Raw genomic sequence first — 15687 nt, forward strand, 5'->3', positions numbered from 1 at the left:
ATGTAAAGTAGGTGGACAAACAGTATTTCACTCCCCAGAGCTACCCATCTGACACCTTGTGCTGACATAAACTCATCATAGAAATGACACATTTTTCAAATAGGTAACACAGCTTGTTACTAGATTTGAAAATTACGTAGCTTTTTCCTTACCAAGAGGGCTTCCCTACTGGCTCAGACAATGCAGGAGACCCGGGTTTGATCCCTGGGTTGGGAAGATCCCCTGGAGAAGGAAATGGCAGCCCACTCCAGTATTCTTGCCTGGAGAATCCCATGGACTGTGGAGCCTGGTAGGTTACCATCCATGGGGTCGCAAAGAGTCGGACACGACTGAGCGACTTCACTCACTCACTCACTTCCTTACCAAGGGACACTATATATATTTTTCACACACAATTCAGTTTAAATCAAAACAATCTTTGTTTTGATACAAAACAAATGAATGCTGTTGTAATATTCTGGCTTTTTGAAAAATTTAAAAAAAAAAAGCTTATTTTTAAAATCTAGCATTATTCCTTGTATGGCAGGGTTTCCATGACATCAAAAACAAACCTAAAGCTTCATTATGTCTATACTTATGAGACTAAAGTAAGGGAGGGGCATATTAAAATAACATTTAATGACAAAAGGACAGTAAAATTTAAACTTCTTTCAATCTTTCTATTTTTCTATCCCACTGAGGCAGATACATTGAGCAAAAAAACCATTTATGAACATTCAATGATGTTCTCAAGAATGTATTTTGATTTTTATCTAGGAAATAAGGTAATTTCAACCATAATTATTTTCAGATACATCACAAATATAAAACAATCAGTTAATAGCTAAATTACCTCAGGTAGTATACAGATTGTTGTCCAAGAAATTATATTGCAATGCCCCTGTAAATCATGCTATTACATAAACATTTTTACATAACTTGAAAGGGATCTTGTTTTTATAGATTCTATACCATTGGTATATGATAACAGATTAAAATAAGACTATGAAATAATGAGAATGTGGTATTTTGTTCCAAGTTTTAATATGGCATTGATAAAATATTTTATTTTTTAGATTTCCAATTGCCCTCATTTTTATTATTCTGGGGAAGTACTCTGCACTAGATATTGCATAATAATAAGCACTGAAATGCACTTTCTTTTTGGCTCTGGTATTCATTTAGCAATAGATTATTGAGTATCCATTATATATTAAACATCTTACAAAAAATAAGGCAATTTCAATTCCAACTTATAGACTATACATGATTAGTAAACAGTCCTAGTCCTATAGTTTACTATACAGCATGTGAGAGAGAGATTAATTAAATAACAACAAAATGAAAGGAAAAACACAAAACTAATAAATTTATATAAATACACAAAGGAATCTAATCTACCCTAGGAAGAGGCTCAGATCAGATGCCTTTGAAAGCAACCCTTGACATGAAATCTGAAGGATGAGAAAGAAATTAAATGAGCAAAGAAAGAGGGAGAAAAACTCTACTGAGAATATGAACTTCACATGTAAATATTCTGTTATGAGAATATGACAAACTAAAAGATCAGGGGATGGGAAAAGGTAAGTTGTACAACATGAAGTTTAGAAGGTGGACAAAGTGCAGTCCATGCAGGGTACTGGTCTCAGTCCTAAAATATTGGTTAAGTCACGGAATGGATTTAAGCCACAAGATTACATAGCACATTTGTGCTCAGTTGTGTCTGACACTTTGAGACCCTATGGGCTGTAGCCCGACAGGCTCCTGTCTGTGTGATTTCCCAGTCAGGAACACTGGAGTAGGTTAACATTACATACATACATGTTCTCAAAGTGTGGAGGGGATACAATATGATGGTAATGAACACGGTTCAGAAGTTACTTGCTAGTCTGTAAAGAGATTATAATTATTTGGAGTGAGTTGAGACCATTGGATAACGAGCCAAGAGGATGGAGTTGAGAAGTTGCTTAACAAACTGCCACTGTGTTATGATATTTTCAATTATATAATCTTGTAGGGACTCTATTTCTCTATATGTAAGATCATGAATACTAATCATTCATTTAAATGTAATGGATTGATACGGTTGATCAGTGAAATATGACAGATGACCTCACAAGTCCATCTCCTTTCCTTCCAAACCCATTGAGTTACTGGAGTGCCTTTCTCCAGTTATTATTTCTCCATTTTCCAGGCAGATGGCCTACTTGCCCCTCTCTGTCTTATGGGTACTAGGCATGAACACGTGATTTGTATTTGTTAACAGTAAGACCAGGGAGACAAATCATAAAAATATTTGGATATGTAACAATTCATGAAGAAAAGGATCCTATGCAAATCCAAAACCTAACAAGTTAAATTCCACTTAAAGAAAACAAAATTTTTTTCCATAAAATTGTTCATTTTTCTCAGCAATACCAGGACTGAGTACATTTCAGTCAGAAAAGAACATCTCCTTTTCTGTACAGTAAGTCCCTTACATACAAATTCTGTACAGTAAGTCCCCTACATACAAATTCTGTACAGTAAGTCCCCTACATACAAATATTCAAGTTGCAAATTTTCAAAGACCTGAGCATGCATCTGGTTCCACCAAGGAACCAGAACCTGTGCCATCAATGTCAGGCATGAGTGAAATTGAAGCTTGCCCTCTGTCTTCTGTTGCTAAGGATCCTTCAGCTCTACCGTCTCCCATCCTCTCTCCCACCTCCAGTCGGGAACTCTAGTTGCCCGTTCACTCCATGCTCTCTCCTGTATGCCAGTTGTTGTACTGTACTACTGTACTTTTCAAAGTACTTAACTGTAAAATTAAACAATTTTTATATTTGTTTTTAGTATTATTTATGTAAAAAAGCATTATAAACTCATTTCAGTACAGAACTGTATAGCTCATTGTGTTAGTTGGGAATCTATCCAGGATTCCAAATGGACTTAAAAACTTGCTCTTGCAGTGGAACTTGCTCCTATGTGGCAAACTTACTGTATTCCCTTCTTATAGCAGAGGGAAATTTTACCTGTCTATCTAATCAGATTACAATCCTTCAAATGGATCACTTGCTGCTTTTAGGATTTAGGTTCACTAAGATTTATTTGATTAAGATTCAACTGATTTTAAGGCTGGAGAATAACCTTTTTTGTCCCATGGTCTGCTCTCCAGGCCCACAGGGGCAGCAGCAATATCCCCCAGTACTCTTCAGGGCAGCCCTTCTTTTAAAACTGCCGTCAAAGGCCTTGCCCTCTGAAATTGAGACCGAAGCAACCTTGCTCCCTGGGCCTGTAGTGGCAGTGACAGCTCTATAGATCTCTAAATCACCTTCTGGGTCATTCTTTTCTTTTTTGAAGGATGAAGTATGTTAGCAACCTGCCTTCATTTTGTCCCTTTCTGTTTCCTCTGTTCCCACCTAACAGTGTTTCTGCTGGTATAATCCTATCTCTACCCCTGGCTTCTGCTGACACAGCTGAGTAAATTTCCAGTTCACATCCATTCAGATCTCCTTATCAAATGGTTGTTCAGTCACCCTCTTAATGCTTTCATAACACACTTTCTCAATTTTTAACTGTGATACTTTAAGAAATTTTCAAATCTTTATGTTCTTATTCTTTTTGACACAGAATTCCTTCAATTTATTTTTCTCTTGTCACTTTTTTCTGCAAGTTGTAAGGACAAACCAAGTTGCTCTTATAGCATTTTGCTTAGAAATAGTCTTAGCTAAATATCCGATCTCCTGTTTTGCAAATTTTACCTTCTATACAGAAGAACAGAATCAGCCAAGTTCATAGCCACTTTATATCAAGGATCACCTTTCCTCCAGTTTTCAATAACCTATTACTCATTTCCATCTGAAAGGTCACCAAAAAATAGGCCTTTAATGTTCGTATTTCTTCATGATGATATATGTATTCTCTAAAATTATAGAGGCTTTCTCTATGGCTCTCTTCTTTTTTCCCTAAGCCCTCAACAGAATTGTCTTTGATGTCCATATTTCTATGAACAGTCCCTTCAAGGTAATCTAGGCTTTTTTATAGAAACACCTCAAAAGTCTTCTATTCTCAACCCATCGGCCTGTTGAAAGTCACCTCCACTTTTTAAAGTATTTGTTAAAGTATAAATAAATATCTTAGATTGGGTGGGTAAGCACACAGAAATTTATTTTTTCACAGTTCTAGAAGATGGAAGTCTGAGATCAAGGTGCTGGCCTATTCAGTGTCTGAAGAGAGCTCTCTTCCTGGCTTATAGATGGATACCTTCTTGTGATGCCTCATGTATCCTTTCCTCAGATTATGCATATACACACACACACACACATTCATGAATCCTATAGGATTAGGGTCCCACATTTATGGCCTCTATTAACCTTAGTCATCCTCCTTAGAGGATTCATCTTCACATACAGGCACACGGAAGGTTAAAGGATTCGGTACATGACACCTGGGGAGGAGCCAAGCTCACAGTCTGTAAAACCAAGGTTACTTCTATCCTCTGACTATTGTGAATAGTGCTCCTATGATCATGGGTATGCAAATACCTGTTTGAGTCACTGCTCTCATTTCTTTTGGATATGCATAGAATTTCTGAGGAGAAAGCAATGGCACCCCACTCCAGTACCCCTGCCTGGAAAATCCCATGGACGGAGGAGCCTGGTAGGCTGTGGTCCATGGGGTCGCTAAGAGTCGGACACAACTGAGTGACTTCAATTTCACTTTTCACTTTCATGCATTGGAGAAGGAAATGGAAACCCACTCCAAGTTCTTGCCTGAAGAATCCCAGGGACGGGGGAGCCTGGTGGGCTGCCATCTATGGGGTCGCACAGAGTTGGACACGATTGAAGTGACTTAGCAGCAGCAGCAGAATTTTTAAATCCTGTGGAAACATTCAGTACTTTTTTTCAACGAATGTTTAAGTACCTTCTATTCCGCAGGCATTGTGCTGTGTACTGAAAACAAATGACTTCCTTTAAAGCTTGTGAGGTCAAAGCCATCCTCTTAGAAAAGAATAACCATGTATTTTAGTTTCTTGGATATAAAGTGTCCAAGTTCAAAGTAATAACGCATTTCACTCCCAATAGTGTCCCTCCTTGATTGACAGACTTCATGGCCACATTACCTAAAGCCAATTCCTAAAGTTCGGGTCTTCAAAATAAATCCACTAATACATTTGCTTGCAACTTTTTTTAATCAATAAATATTCCTGCACCAGAGTGGTGTTTTATACTCTTAAATAATCTTACTGTTTAATCCTCTTTAGAATTCCAAGGATTTTTCCTGCTAATTAAAGATCCTTACTGCTAAAATTTAAGTGAACAATAAGTTACAACCTGTAAGTCTAAGGAAAGTTGAAAAGTCAGAAAAAGGACAATGACTCCCATGTGATTAAGGAAACTGTAACTATACCATTTCCTCTTATCCATCAGTCCCTTTATTTTTGGTTTACTTTACTATGATAAGAAGAATGGGTCAAAACATGAGTCTGATAGTATAACATCATCCTTTCATATCAGCAGTTTTGAAAAAGAATGAGAACTTCACTTTACTCCTACAACAAAATAAATTACAAATGTAGCAACAACTTTACCCAAAAATGAAAGAAATAACATTAATGTTACAAGTTTGGTGGGGAAATACCCTCCTAAATTCAGAAGCAATTGAAGAAAAACTGCTAAAAGATGAACATACATGGCAACATAAAATTAATTAAGGAATTAAATACTATTCATTTATGATATAAGCAGTTATTAGATGGACTCTGTTTAGCCCTGCCTAATTGGATTTCCTTATCTGAACAGACAGGATCAAGAGAGAAGTGTCATTTGAAAGACAAATACATAGCCATAAGAATTTGTTACTCTGCATAGTGTTTGAAGCTATGGATGGACCTAGAGATTATCATATTAAGCATAGTAAGTCAGACAGAAAAAGACAGGTATCATATGATATCACTTATATGTGGAATCTTAAAAAAAAAAAGTAATACAATGAATGTATTTAAAAAGTAGAAATAGACTCACAGAGGTAGAAAACTAATTTACGTTACCAAAGGAGAAAGGGTGGATGGGGGAATAAATTAGGAATTTGGGATTAGCAGATAAACTGCTATATATAAAATTAATAAATATTTTCACTATATCAGTGCTCTGGGACAACCCAGAAGGATTGGGTGGGGAGGGAAATGGAAGGGGCGTTCAGGATGGGGAGGACATTATACCTGCGGCCGATTCATGTTGATGTATGGCAAAAATCATCACAATTTTGTAAAATAATTATCTTCCAATTAAGATAAATAGGTTAATTTAAAAAGTAAACAGCAAGGACCTATTGTATAGCACAGGAAGCCATATTAAATAATATATAATAACCTACAAGGGAAATAGGTTAAAACTGAAAACAATACAAGAGTTCTTCAAGTTCATAATGAATAAACAAATCCTGGTGTATTCATGCAGTGGAATGCGCATGCATGCTTGCCAAGTTGCTTCAGCCATGTCCAACCCTGTGAGACCCTATGGACTGCAGCCCAATGGGATTCTCCAGGCAAGAGTACTGGAGTGAGTTGCCATGCCCTCCTCACAGTGGAATAGTATATACGAAAGACATAAATAAGCTGCTGTTATCACTGTGCGTATCACTGTGTTTGAAACTCAAAAAACATAATGTTAAGGGAAATGAGCCTCTATTCGTGCAATATTGTACCATTATATGGAATTCATAGAGATGAATATTAATATACTTATATACTGAAGATATAATAAGCAAAACTAAATAAATATTCAACACAGAACTCAGTGATTTATACTGGGTAGTGGAAGAAGAGGCAAACAGAATATTTCTAAAATATAGGCAAGTTTCAGCTTTACAATCTGAATGGTGCACCATTGCATTTGTTTCTTTTGATTAAATATGTAATGCTATTGCTATTAATATTATTAAATTAGTAATAGTATTATTATAATTAAAATATGCATACAGAGACTAAAGGAACATTTTAGGATCCCCACTGACTGAACAACAACTGACTTTTTGATTTAGTACCAGCAAACTATAAGCTTCATTTCCTCTCTATATCCTGGCCCATCATCTCTCTAGTTTTCTGATAAAGCCCCCCTACATCCACATAGGAATATTAAATACCTAATATTCCCTGATAGATTCCCTGACAGCTCAGTCGGTAAAGAATCAGCCTGAAAAGCAAGAGACCCCAGTGTGATTTTTGGGTTCAGAAGATCTGCTGGAGAAGGGATAGGCTACCCACTCCAGTATCCTTGGGCTTCTCTTGTGGCTCAGCTGATAAAGAATCCGCCTGCCATGAGGAAGACCTGGGTTCAATCCCTGGGTTGGGAAGGGAAAGGCTACCCACTCCAGTACTCTGACCTGAAGAATTCCATGGACTGTTCAGTCACAGAGTGTTGGACATGACTGAGTACCTTTCACTATTCACTATACATCCACATAAACACATATAAGCATTTATGCTCTGTTGCTGTTTCTTTTACATTTGGTGCCAAATGTGAAATTTTTCAATTCCTTCAGCAGCAAGATTTTCCTCCAGAAATGACTGCATATTTTGCTGCCTCTCTTTCCTGATTTCTTCCCATCCTTTGCCCCTGGTCGTGGGACATCCCATTCTTGTGAATCAAAATAATTTGTTCACTGACTGTCCTAAAGGATGCCTGTCATGTTTTGACATCTGAACCTCACTTTAAGAGGAACTTTTTTCCATATCACAGGGATGTTCTTATAACATCCAAATATTAATATGATTTTTGCACTCTTTTCTATGATGTAGTTTTGATGTCAAATATATCTTTTATTTGGGGCTCTTCCAAGGTGGTGCTGGTAAAGAACCCACCTGCCAAGGCAAGAGACATAAGAGATGTGGGTTCGGTACCTGGGTGGGGAGGATCCGCTGGAGGATGGAATGGCAACCCATTCCAGTGTTCTTGCTTGGAGAACCCCATGGACAGAGGAGCCTGGTGGGTTACAGTCCATGGGGTCGCAAAGAGTTGGACACGACTGACATGACTTAGCATGCATGCATAGCTTTTATTAAGGTTAATTTTTTCAGTGCCATTCAATTTACCGAGTAATTATATGTTGCAAATTTTTTTGTCAAATGTTTCCTCTTAATAAGTTTCTTATAACCTAAGACCAAAAAACTCTTTAACATGATGTCTAATCTCAATACAAATGTTCCAGCTTGGGGCAATAAGATCCAAAGTAGCTCACTTCTTCCTCAAAAATAAATTTCTCTTTTTCTGCCTTCACACAGTGGCATAAATGATTTATAATAGCTTAACATTCTCTATTTAATTGCATTTTAACTCGATGGGCGTGAGTCTGAGTGAACTCTGGGAGTTGGTGAAGGACAGGGAGGCCTGGCGTGCTGCGATTCATGGGGTTGCAAAGAGTCGGACACGACTGAGCGACTGAATTGAACTGAACATTCTCTATTTAACTGCATTTTAACTTGGAAGCAAGTATAAGACAAAAAGATGAAACTCTAATGATTACTAGTCATCAGGTGACATCAGCTGAAAGCGTAGGTTGACATGGGAAACTTGCTGACACTCTTGAAGTCACATCACCATCTTCTACATTATACATTGAGTGGTATATGTATATGCATATGTATATGATCTTGGTAATACCAAGATCAAGATGGCTGTGTAAAGCAAAAGATACCAACATTTCTATTGATTGGATGTGTTGCTTTCATTTTAATACTTATTTATAAATGTTTATCCTAGTTAGATTTAGAAATCTTACCTATGAGTAAATGAAACCTAGTAAATAAATCTTGCTGTTGTTGTCGTTAAGCTGTATCCGACTCTTTTGCTACCCCATGGATTGTAGCTGGCCAGGCTCCTCTGTCCATGGGGTTTCCCAGGCAAGAATATTGGAGTGGGTTGCCGCTTCCTTCTCCAAAATTAATCTTACCTATGAGTAAATAAAGCTTAAGGTCATCTAGTCACATTGGTAAAGCCACACCTAAAGCCAAGGCCTGGACCATAAAGTCAATGTACATTTCACTACAACATATTTCTATTTTTTCTAAAATCCCACAAGACCCACATAACAAAACTTTTCAAAACACAGTCAACATTATTTTATCTTATGTAGGTGATTTGTAATTAACACGTTCAGCATTTTAGAGAACAGACAAAATGCTAATGGTGATTTCTTCAGATAACAGACCAGAAATGAAAGTGATTGAAGTAAGTTCTTGCTTTAAGAGTTTTTGCTTAACAAACCTAAAAGTCTATTATTTCTAAATATCCAAATTCTTTGAAGGATACTTAAAAATCTTAACATTTATAGAGTTGAAAATAATTATAGTTGTATAAATAAAAGCTTTTCTGATGCTTTAGTTAATTTTAATAAATATAATTCATAATAAATGCAATACAGCATGAGATTCTAATAATTCAGAGTCATGCTCTCTTGCCTACGAACATTAAAAGACCATGAGGAAGTGGTGGGGGGCACTTATTAACATTGAACAGAAGACTGAGAATATGAATCTGTATGTATTGGTATTGCATGTTAGAAGCTGTGTCAGTCAATCGTGTTTTCTATATATAAGTATGAAAGAAAAGTGTAACATTTGAATTATGCTTTTCATACTGGAAAGAAAGAAAAATCCAAGTTTAGGGTAAAAAATAACTGCATTTAAATCCTAATCATGCTGCTTACTTCCCTCATAACTCAGTTGGTAAGTAATCTGCCTGCAATGCAGGAGACCCAGGTTCAATTCCTGGGTCGGGAAGATCCACTGGAGAAGGGATAGGCTACCCACTCTGGTATTCTTGGGTTTCCCTTGAGGCTCAACTGGTAAAGAATCCGCCCACAATGAGGGAAACCCGTGTTCAATCCCTGGGTTGGGAAGATATCCTGGAGGAGGGAAAGGATTCTGTCCTAGAGAATTCCATGGACTGTGTAGTCCATGGGGTCACAAAGAGTCGAACACAACTAGGTGAGTTTCACTATCATGTTGTTTAATATTCCCTAACTTTCTGAACCCACAGTTTCATTAACAATAATTTAATTTTATCTGCCTTAGCTATTTCATAGTGTTGTATTACTGACTGAATAGTTGGTATGCCTCTGTAATTTGTTAGGTAAAAACACAATATGAATATAATTGTTATCTATTGTGTTCTCTGAAATTAAGTATTCAAACTTAGAAGAAAAATCCAGTTATATTTGAAACCTACAGAAACAGACTCCAAAATAATTCATGGAAGGAAAGGAAAAATAATCAGACAGATAACAAAATACATATTTCATTATTATAAAATAATAGTGCAACTTTTAAGTGGCTAATTTCATTTCAAAGCTTGTGTGATTCCATTTAACTGTCCAGTTCAGTTCAGTCGCTCAGTCCTATGCGACTCTTTGTGACCCCATGAACTGCAGCACGCCAGGCTTCCCTGTCCATCACCAACTCCAACTCAACTACAATTTGACTGTAGATAGAGGCAAAATCATAGCTTCTGATGGAAATATTTCAACATCAGAAAAACTGAAAATTGCTAGGCCAGTAATTCAGACTGAATTTCAAAAAATCAAAATAAGTAAGTATCAATAAAATTAAGGCATCGACTAAGTCCCAAGGTCTTCCCTAATAGCTCACTTGGTAAAGAATCTGCCTACAATGCAGGAGACCCCGATTCGATCCCTGGGTCAGGCAGATTCTCTGGAGAAGGTATAGGCTACCCACTCCAGTAATCTTGGACTTCCCCTGTGGCTCAGTTGGTAATGAATTTGCCTGCAATGTGGGAGACCTGGGTTCAGTCCCTGGGTTGGGAAGATCCCCTGGAGAAGGGAAAGGCTACCCACTCCAGTATTCTGGCCTGGAGAATTCCCTGGACTGTAAGCCCATGAGGTCAAAAAGAGTCAGAGGCAACTGAGCGACTTTCACTTTCAATAAGTTCCCAGGGACTGCACTCTGCCAGGCTCCTCTATCTGTGCAATTCTCTAGCCAAGAACACTGGAGTGGGTTGCATTTTCTCCTCCAAGGAATCTTTCTGACCCAGGGGTTGAACCTGCATCTCTTATGCTTCCTGCATTGGCAGGTGGGTTCTTTACAACTAGTATGTAGAAATGATATTATACATCACTATATTATCTCTATTTACACAATCATAAAATATGTATATGTGTGATATGTATAAGTAAATATAGAAAATACTTAAACAATTTAAATAACAAATTTGTTTGAGCTTGTTTGCATAGACATCTATGTGTGTGCTCAGTCATTCAGTAGTGTCCAATTCTTGCAACCCCGACTGGAGCCCTCCAGTCTCCTCTGTAGATGGGATTTCCCAGGCAAGAATAAAGAGTGGTTTGCATTTTCTCCTCTGGGGGATCCTCCTAACCCAAGTATCGAATCTGTGCCTCCTGCATTGGCAAGTATATGCTTTACCACTGAGCCACAGAGAACTGCAACTACTTCTGAAAATACATTCTTTTTATGCACATATTTAGTTCTTATAAAAATTGAAATGAATCACATCTCAACTCATTTCAAATAATTGATGAAAAATAACATTATAGAACATGAATTTCATAATCTAAAACAAATATTTAAATAATCAGTGAGTAAAAATGAAAAATTATAAAGCCAAGTAAGAAAGACACTTGAACAACAGTCACTGTACTATGAGTCAAACTTGTACAATGTGGCTGACATACAGGAAAAATGTGATTTTAATTGTATATATATTCAGTTCACTTCAGTCGCTCAGTTGTGTCCGACACTTTGAGACCCCATGGACTGCAGCACACCAGGCCTCCCTGTCCATCACCAACTCCTGGAGTCTACTCAAACTCATGCTCATTGAGTCAGTGATGCCATCCAACAATCTCATCCTCTGTTTTCCCCTTCTCCTCCTGCCTTCAATCTTTTCCAACATCAGGGTCTTTTCCAATGAGTCAGTTCTTCACAGCAGTATTGGAGTATCAGCCAATAGTATTGGAGTCTCAACTTCAGCATCAGTCCTTCCATTGAACACCCAGGACTGATCTTTTAGGAGAACTGATTGGATCTCCTTGCAGTTCAAGGGACTCTCAAGGGTCTTCTCCAACACCACAGTTCAAAAGCATCAATTCTTTGGTGCTCAGCCTTCTTTATGGTCCAACTCTCACATCCATATATAACTACTGGAAAAACCATAGCCTTAGTAGATGGTATATATATTCAAGTAGCTGTAAACCTGAAATTAGCTACACTCCCAAAATTAAAAGTTTCTTTAGGATGAGGAACGTGACAAGAATACCCCAAAATAAGTAATTCTTTTTTACAATGAAGGACAAGATGTCTACATTCCAAGAAAGCAGAAATATAAACTATTTTGAAAATTATATATGTTTTAGGCTATAATGGAATAACAGAAATAAACTTGCTTGTCCACACTAGAAACTAGGAAGCAGACAAAATATTTGAAACAATAATTTTCAAACACTGAACATGACAGTGCTCATGGTCCTTGAGAGAAGGAAAATCAATGAAGTGAGCCCTGGAAATGTCCAAAGTCACTGTCTTGAAAATAAATTCCAGCACAAAGCACAGGGATAAAGAAACACCCAAAGCAAATATTAGGTGTTTCTTTTTCAAAATTATGGACTAGGTCATCATCACAGCTGCTCCTCTATATTGATAAGTAGACCTGAGGATACAACTTTTAAAATCTTTAAGATTTGCAAAAGAATAAACAAAATGCAAAAAATGAAGCATAAGTGCATAAAAAGGAATGGAACAAGAGAGGAAAAACATAGCCAAACAATATAATCTCTTAAACAGTTGTGACTCATTAGAAATGATTTAAAAAATAAAAATCTCATTAACCATATGTATCTAGTAATAATTCTAACAAAATTTATGTAAGACTTTTATATAAAAATTAAACTTTATTGAAGGATATTAAAAACCAATTAAATAAAATGATGCATTATTAATGGCCATGATGACTCAATATTATCACCAATTTTTAATCAATTCTCAACCAATCAATTCCAAGAATATCTTAACATTTATAAGAAGGAAAATTTATTAAAAAAATAAAGATCTAAAGAGAATCAAAGTAAAAAGACAATAAAGGAAAATCAAGATTTAATATCTGTAATAATTAAACTAGTGTGGTATTTGCAGTGGAAAAAATGTAAAAAGAAAAGCATTCGAATTTTCAAACTAGACCTATGCATATATGGAACTTGCCATACAATAGCATGAGCATTTTATATCATAGGGAATCATGAGTCATTTTTTTAAACTATTCTTGGACAATTGACCAACCTCTTGGAATAAAAACACAGACACACAAAATAAAACCACTGCTTCTTACTACACACACACACACACACACACTTAATTACACTCATATATAATTATGCATATTTTGAATAAAGATTAAAGGTAAGACATGAAAAAATATTGAAGAAAATATCTTCAGGCTAGTAGCATAACACATTTCAAAATTTGGAAAATGTTACAAAAGAATAAATTTAACAGCAATTAAAATATATAGGCTATGATACGGTTAAAAAAATTATCAAAGTATAAAAGTAAACCTATATATTGAGGGTGGGAGGAGAAGGGCATGAAAGAGGAAATAGTTGGAGAGCATCACCGACTCAATGGACATGAGTTTGAACAAACTCCAGGAGAAAGTGAAAGACAGGGAAGCTAGGCATGCTGCAGTCCATGGGGTGGCAAAAAGTTGGACATGATTTAGCGACTGAACAACAACAAATGTGATAGTGTATGTGCATCACAGTGGATTAGCATTTAAATTAGAAAGAAAAACAGCAGAAAAATAAATAATTCAAAACGTATGAACGGTTAATTTATAGAAAAGCAAAGCTGACTGGCAATAAGCAGAACATTTGCTCAATTACATTACTATTGAGGAGAATGTAAGTTAAAACACTACAATTTTATTCCAAACCTATCAGATTGGCAGCAATCAAAAGTTACACGAACATTAAGTGTGTAGGCAATGCTGAATGAGATCTAAAACTGAAAAGCATTTTGGCAATATTTGGGATAGGTGATGATGCATGTCATGTAAGTCAGTCACACCACTTCTCAGTACATGTTTTGGTAAAAAGCTGAGACATGCAAAAGAACGGTCATTAAGCCATCATTTAAGGTGGTGCTGCATTGCGTTGTATTGCGCTGAGTTGCTCAGTCAAGTCTGACTCTTTGGGACGCCATGGACTGCAGCACGCCAGGCCTCCCTGTCCATCACCAACTCCACACACACAAAGACACACGAATTTGTGATTAAATGTCTAAATAATCCAAAGAAAGAAGATAACCCTCATTTCTCTTCTAAAAAAGCATATTGAAAAAGAAAGTACATCATCAATTAAAATATTCCTTAATTTTGTTTGTTTTGTGAGTTGGGAAACATTTGATATATACCTTTTTTTCCAGTCTTGTGAATTTAAAGGAACCTAGAACATATTTTGACTGTATTATTTATTCCATTGATTCCTTTAGACTTATTTTTACTAAATTCATTCTTCGCTTGATTGATTCTTATATATCTCTCTCTAGTGTAGAATCAAATGGACTGAGGCTCTGGGTTATTTCACATAATATAGTTATCATTTCTCAAACATAATCAAGATAAAAGATAACTAATTGCCTATATACTGTTACATTTTAAATGTCACAGTATACTAGAAAATATTCACTATCTTTACCTATAAATATCACTATTTTCTTGAAAGAAAGAGAAAATACTTCACAAACATCATCATTCTAACTAACTTCAATTTGAAAAGCTTTGGTACTGTTAGGTCATTTTTAACTTATGATAATAAAAATAGTATAATAGCTCAAATAGCATTTCATATCTTTCCAAGTAATCTTATTTAACTATCTTATTAAATCCCCAACTAACCTACTGAGATAGATCAATAGGAAAGTTAGAAAGAAAAAGGGGAACGCTCTGAATGGCTCTTCTAGAGCCTTCTTCAGAGATGAAGCTAACTTTAAGTAAATGCGCTGGCAGGTTCCCTGCCTTCCAAACGGCTTTCAAGAGACTGTGACGGATTTGTAATAGAGATGGCTGGAGTGTTGGAGCTTCTCTCCAGGGTTCTATTTCTCACTGTGATGATTGCTGGATAATTTTTGCTCCTCAGTGGGCCCACAGTAGTCAGTGTTGGTCTATATCCAAGTCTGTATGTGCTTAGGATACTAGAGAGAGACATGAAGTTTTTCATACTTGGCATTTCACCATCTGCTCTCATGCTTCTTGGCTTGGTTTATCCATAATGACAAACTTTCCTGTAAGAAATCGCAGGTGTTGCCAATGACTTCCTTGATCTGCTTCTTAATCTCAGAATAATTTCTAGGGACTAGTTTCTGAACATAGTTCATGCTATTCATATTGTAAAAGAACAGTACTATTTTCATTTTCCCATCACCTATAATATTTTTATTAAGTACTTCTTAAATGAATCTTTTGCTTAATGGTTGTACAAAGAGCAATCATTCTGAAGTTCTCATGCTGGAAATCATCCAGATGAAACTGAATATCAATCTAGTACCAAAATGCTTTCAAATTGTATGGCTCTATCTCCAGAATATGTGACTAAATTAAAATTTTAACACTTTGTTGATCTACTCTTTCAAATGCATTTGTTCACTTATTCACAAGTATATATTGAGTGTTTCTATATACTAGGAAGATGCCCTGGAAGAGA

Source organism: Ovis canadensis, chromosome 3 (assembly GCF_042477335.2).
Source record: "Ovis canadensis isolate MfBH-ARS-UI-01 breed Bighorn chromosome 3, ARS-UI_OviCan_v2, whole genome shotgun sequence".
Classification (NCBI taxonomy): domain Eukaryota; kingdom Metazoa; phylum Chordata; class Mammalia; order Artiodactyla; family Bovidae; genus Ovis; species Ovis canadensis.